Source organism: Aptenodytes patagonicus, chromosome W, assembly GCF_965638725.1.
Source record: "Aptenodytes patagonicus chromosome W, bAptPat1.pri.cur, whole genome shotgun sequence".
Classification (NCBI taxonomy): Eukaryota; Metazoa; Chordata; class Aves; order Sphenisciformes; family Spheniscidae; genus Aptenodytes; species Aptenodytes patagonicus.
In genome coordinates, this window is record NC_134981.1 from 21,271,676 (window position 1) to 21,278,185 (window position 6,510).

Here is a 6,510-nt window from a genome sequence, read left to right on the forward strand (position 1 = left end):
AAGGTGAAAAATAATACGTTTTATAAATGCATACCATTATTGCTAATAGGCTACACATTATGCTTTAACATTATTGACCAACTTTTAAAAGATGCTGTATCAGCACTGTTAGCCCTGCAATTAGCAACTCATTCATGGTAACAAACCATTCTAAAGGGAAAAAAAAGTGCAACATATATATAATTACAAAACCAAAAGGCTTACTGGACATCCCCCTTTGTCGTGGTTTAACCCCAGCCAGCAACTAAGCACCACACAGCCGCACGCTCACTCCCCCCACAGTGGGATGGGGGAGAGAATCGGAAAGGTAAAAGTGAGAAAAACTCGTGGGTTGAGAGAAAGACGGTTTAATAGGTAAAGCAAAAGACACGCACGCAAACAAAGCAAAACAAGGAATTCACTCACTACTTCCCATTGGCAGGCACGTGTTCAGCCATCTCCAGGAAAGCAGGGCTCCATCACGCGTAACGGTTACTTGGGAAGACAAAACGCCATAACTCCAAATGTCCCCCCCTTCCTTCTTCTTCCCCGAGCTTTATATGCTGGGCATGATGTCATATGGTATGGAATATCCCTTTGGTCAGTTGGGGTCAGCTGTCCCAGCTGTGTCCCCTCCCACCTTCTTGTGCACCCCCAACGTACTCGCTGGTGGGGTGGTGTGAGAAGCAGAAAAGGCCTTGACCCTGTGTAAGCGCTGCTCAGCAATAACTAAAACATCCCTGTATTTTCAACACTGTTTCCAGCACAAATCCAGAACATAGCCTCATACAAGCTACTATGAAGAAAATTAACTCTATCCCAGCCAAAACCAGCACACCCTTTAACTTTGCTTTCCATGTTGTTTTGCTTTTTTTTTTAAAAAAAAGTTTAAATAACATAAAAACCCACACAAGTCCAGTTCAATGAGGTAGCAAAGCAAGCTACAAGGAGCAGAGAGGGAAAGAATACATCATGCATTTACAACTTGGTTATAGTCTCATCCTTTTAGTCATACTGCTGGTTTACAAAAATCCAATTTAAAGTCTAGACTAACAGTAGAAGTAAAAAAGCCAAGAGTAGACTTAGTTTGATATTTAAATTAAGATTACAACTTTAATCACTACGAGTAAACTCATCTGGTCCTTTAATATATTTACAGTATCTACTGCAATTTAATATTTATTGATTATTAGTATATGTATGTATGCTCACTTAAAAAAGGTATTAAATACCTACATCATCAAATTACATTCTTATTAACATTAAGATATTGCGTAAGAAAATAGCTTGTGTGAAATGTTTCTGAAATGTATTCCTGCTCCCCCCCCCAAAAGGATTCACTCACACACAAAAACAAAACTACCTCCTTAGAAAAAGGATGGGAATACTGAAGAGGACCAATTAAGCTCATTACAGTACAGTGACTAATGTGGTTCAAGACAGAACCACATTAGAGTTGGCCAAAAGGCGCCCTCAACACATGGCTAGCCAATAACTCCCTCCAACTGAACCAATTAAACTCAGTTCATTTTTGGTTCAATGAAAGTAGACAAAAATATTTCGTTAATACACATATAAATGCAAGACTCCAGCTTTAGTTTAGTTTTTTATTTTGCAAGGCCTAGTTACCTACCCATTCATTTTGCTCTGCAGCAACTACAAGAGGTAGGCATAAGGCATTTAAGAGGCCCCCCCTCTCCCCATGTCCTGTTACTAGTTTAGTCTTTTAAGATATTACAGAACTCAGTTGTACTTTTACTTTGATTTTACTAGGTCTAGCCTCATGCAGTCCAGCTGGACCGACCAATGGCCATTTGACCCCAGGCTAACATACCATATAGTAAGAAGCTGTTCCTATCATGGATGATACTGTCTTTTTAGAGTTTACTGCAGAGAACTCATAAAGACAATGGATTCTCTTAATTTCCTTTTCTACAGAACACCAAGGTACTGCTTGGTCAAAACTACAGATATATTTTTCACAGATGGAAGAGCCATGCAAAAAACTAATGAATGTAGATTTTTTTCTTCCAAAAGTTGATATAAAACATAATTTTAAATACTACTTCTTCTTCTCTGTGAAGATTTTCACTTTCACAGTCACAAAGCTGTGGCTATACATCAAGGATTTCTTCTGCAGTCCCTTCACGACGTAATCTGTAGTGTCCTGTTCTCCAGCTAATAGTGGGGTCCCCCAAGGCAGATAGAGAAATATATATTGTCATTGATTCTCTGATGAACCAAGCTACCGCATAATTGAGTTTTGAAAAACATAAAGCATCACCCTGGAAATATACAAACACATGCATTTAAGTTTAATGTTTATTCTAATGCAACTTTAAATATTCATGATATGCATACATCAACTCTAAAGCTAATTATATGGATTTTACATTATCAACAGATTTTTTTTAATAAGTCAGAAAAATTTTCCTGGTTAAGATATGATCCTGCACATTATAACAGGAATATGGCAAAATGACTTGAAAGGTTTGAGAAGTCACTTGTATGTAGAGTGAAAGGCAAAAAACCCCAGAGTAGTACAAGTGCATTTCATTTAACTTTTAAAAAGCTTCCAAACAAACAGAACTGCCATCAGGTAGGCACTAGGATTTTTGCCACAAACCCCAAAAAGCAGCATCTGGATAAGAAAGCAAAATGTTGCATGGTCCCAGAGGAGTGAAATATAAATATATAGGCCTTGGGCCTATTCCATAGGAGAAAATGAGACTAAGAGCAAAACAGCTCATACCCTCCACATATTTTCTATTCAAGAGGAAAATTCACTCCAAATGCACAGCTGGACCTGAAGAAGGTAAGGTAGACAGAATTGGCACAACGCTGGTTTTAGTACCACAGTATTATTCCATGCATATGTTGCACTAAATACTAGGCAAGAATAATAAGAAGAGCTGATCTGAAGTTACACTAGCCTGAGAGAGTCGCATGCTATCAAGTGAGGAACAGTTGACGTCTTAATAGTTACTTAAAAGCCCAACAACTATCAAAAGTACATTTTCAGGATGACCAGACCTATTCAATAAGTTTGAATTCACTATGGACAAAATTTGGGTGGAATGGGATCAGAGCACAGAGGAGGAATAGTTTGAAGAACTCCTACTGTATCAGAACAGAAAATATCTAAATATCTATCTTTGATTTGTATTATTTCTCCATACATGTAGTTTTGCTGAAGTTGCTTTTTTTTCTTTTTTTTGCAGTGATAGGAAGATTTAGAAAAAGACACTTATGCACTTCTATTATTCAATATTAAAATGGTGTGGAAAAATGTACTGAAGTAAATAAACCGAGGTCTTTTATATAAAACACCAGATTACAACTATGATTAAAAACAGCCAAGCAAAATCCCACAAAGCTTCTCTTGTACCATAGAAAAAAATTGCTTAAAAATCTTGAGTACACCTAGAGCGAAAAGATATCAAATGCAAATGCATAAGATTCAGAAAGGAAAGGGACAATCATGTAACAAAACTTCTACAGTTTGTGTAGAGGTAGGTGCATATATAGAACAAAACTACAACTAAGCACAGTTCTATCCCATCTCATGCTACTATTTATAACTAGAGCTGGAAGAAGAGCATAGGAGACAGGATTTGATTTCACATTTCCTTGATGATACCAAGAGTTTTATTATTATTCTAAGTAGTTTTAGGATTTTTTTGCTGAAGTAGTTGACACTAATAACATAGGTAACTTTTAGACAAAGTAGAGCTACATACCTGAGCACTTCGTAGTTGAATGTAGTCAAATATAAACCATGCCAAACAGTGACACACGAAAAATACCATTATAACCCATCTGAAAACATGATGAGCTGCCCATCCAATAATTAGACTGGCAACAAAGCACTCTGATATTGCCTCACAAATTATTGTAGCAGGCAACATGTTAATTCACAGCTTGGCCCATCTATGAAAAAAAGCCCACCAAAACCAGTGTGGCTTTTAAGAACAGACCAACTTTGGCTACATACTACTTATCACATATCTTTTTGTCCTCACTCCCCCACCTCAAAAGGTTTAGAGACACCCAAGTGGGGTTTTTTTTCAAGAACACGTTAATTTCTTATTTAATTCACACTATTAAATAAAATACTGCAATGAATTACTCTTTCTATGATACTGCACACAACATGAAAAAGGCACTAAAGTGTTTGTTTGGTTTTAAGTAATATTATTTACTCCTACATTAGCCCTGGCTCTCATGAAAGCCATTCAGTCTGTGCTTCTCTCTCAACTCTCAAGTTACAAAGAACTAACAAGAAAGGTGCATCAAGATTTTAATTGCTACTTCAGCAGTCTGGACATTAGGTCAAGTTAGCTTGGAAAAGGTAGTCTCTCCCATAATTATCCACATTGGAAGCAAATGATGGGGGGAGGGGGAGAGGAAAAATTAAAATTTTACCTGATCATTCTGGACTGAAACTGAGAAACAGAATATGAACTGGAGTTTTGCATGGCAACTTGTGTGGCCATTGCAAGTTTCCAGCCCCTGAAAAAAAATTACATGATAACTAACCTCCAAATAAGAGATCTAAAGACTAATTTCAGTACAAGTGTCTAAGGATGTTAATAGGCTTGATTAGCTTCCTTGGCATATATGCCATGATATTACAATACATATAAACCAAATATATGAATACTTCAAGGTTCATATAATATTTACTCTAAGTTCTCAGCAAACTTATTTTTTTAAAGCAAGGCACTGACATTGATAATTGGTGATTTAATTATTGCTCAAAGGATATATTCATATAGGACAGAACATATCACAGGCACATTTTCTACATACATGTGAAGCTAAATTGAATGATTAAATTTACAGTATGTTCTACATTTTTTAAAATCAGATTAAAAACCTGTCCTGAAAGGAAGAAGCCCACTTCAGAATTATCTAACCGGTCAGTTATAGCTTTGGCCATAAAATAATCTTCAGCAATATACTGTGCAAAAGCTATCAGTCCTCCAGCTTGGTCCAAAACATCCTTTCTCATCAAGCAAGTCATTCCCATTATACATTTGAAGCCAGTTACATTGGCTGAAATATATGACCTTGGACGCAAAGTGCCAAAATAAACCTGCAAAACAAGATAGTAAGTTATATTTTTATAGCTCTACAGGTATCTGTGCAAATACTACTCCACTTAGGGCTTTGTCTAAATAATTTTCTAAAAGGTTTGAGGGGAAAAAAAGCTACAGGGAACTGGACAACTATGATGGCATATCTGTAGACTTCTACAACCAAACCCTGTGAATCCCTTCTACCTACATATTATAAAGCAGACTAACCCAGTAAGAGCATTTTCATTCTAGAAGATGCTTTAGCTACTTCAGAATTTCCCTCTATTTTAAAATTGGAGAAAGTGAATGATTTGGCTACTATACAGAATTCAGCACACTCATGTTTACTTTTACATCAACAGTATCAACCATTTATTGCTATAGCTTAGCATTCAGTCAGGTAAACTCAATGGACTTGAGGGAGAGCACATAGTCCAAAAAACCAGAAGACTGAAACAAACTTTCAAAAGGGTTCCTGCATTTGTTTTTTTTTATGAACTACTGAATTAATCTATAGTATTGTTGCAGAACACATAAGAACATCTCATGAGAATTCTCAATGATCTCTTCACCTAAAAATCATAGGTTTTTTTTTATTTCATTTGTCCTCAATGAGAATCATAGAATCATAGAATCATTAAGGTTGGAAAAGACCTCTAATATCATCGAGTCCAACCGTCAACCCAACACCACCATGCCCACTAAACCATGTCCCTAAGTGCCTCATCTACACGTCTTTTAAATACTTCCAGGGATGGGGACTCAACCACTTCCCTGGGCAGCCTGTTCCAATGTTTAACCACTCTTTCAGTAAAGAAATTTTTCCTCACGTCCAATCTAAACCTCCCCTGGCGCAACTTGAGGCCATTTCCTCTCGTCCCATCACTAGTTACTTGGGAGAAGAGACCAACACCCACCTCGCTACAACCTCCTTTCAGGTAGTTGTAGAGAGCGATGAGGTCTCCCCTCAGCCTCCTTTTCTCCAGGCTAAACAACCCCAGTTCCCTCAGCCGCTCCTCCTAAGACTTGTTCTCCAGACCCCTCACCAGCCTCGTTGCCCTTCTCTGGACACGCTCCAGCACCTCAACGTCCTTCTTGTAGTGAGGGGCCCAAAACTGAACACAGCATTCAAGGTGCGGCCTCACCAGTGCCGAGTACAGGGGCACAATCACTTTCCTACTGCTGCTGGCCACACTATTTCTGATACAGGCCAGGATGCCATTGGCCTTCTTGGCTGCCTGGGCACACTGCCGGCTCATGTTCAGCCGGCTGTCAACCAACACCCCCAGGTCCTTTTCCGCCAGGCAGCTTTCCAGCCACTCTTCCCCAAGCCTGTAGCGCTGCATGGGGTTGTTGTGGCCGAAGTGCAGGACCTGGCACTTGGCCTTGTTGAATCTCATACAGTTGGCCTCGGCCCATCGATCCAGCCTGTCCGGGTCCCTCTGCAGAG

General features: G+C 38.6%; 1 pseudogene; it reads right to left on the reverse strand.

Moving 5' to 3' along the window:
* Positions 1 to 2,093: 2,093 nt before the first annotated feature.
* On the reverse strand, positions 2,094 to 5,402 carry LOC143172186 (ceramide glucosyltransferase-like; annotated as a pseudogene).
* Positions 5,403 to 6,510: the final 1,108 nt, after the last annotated feature.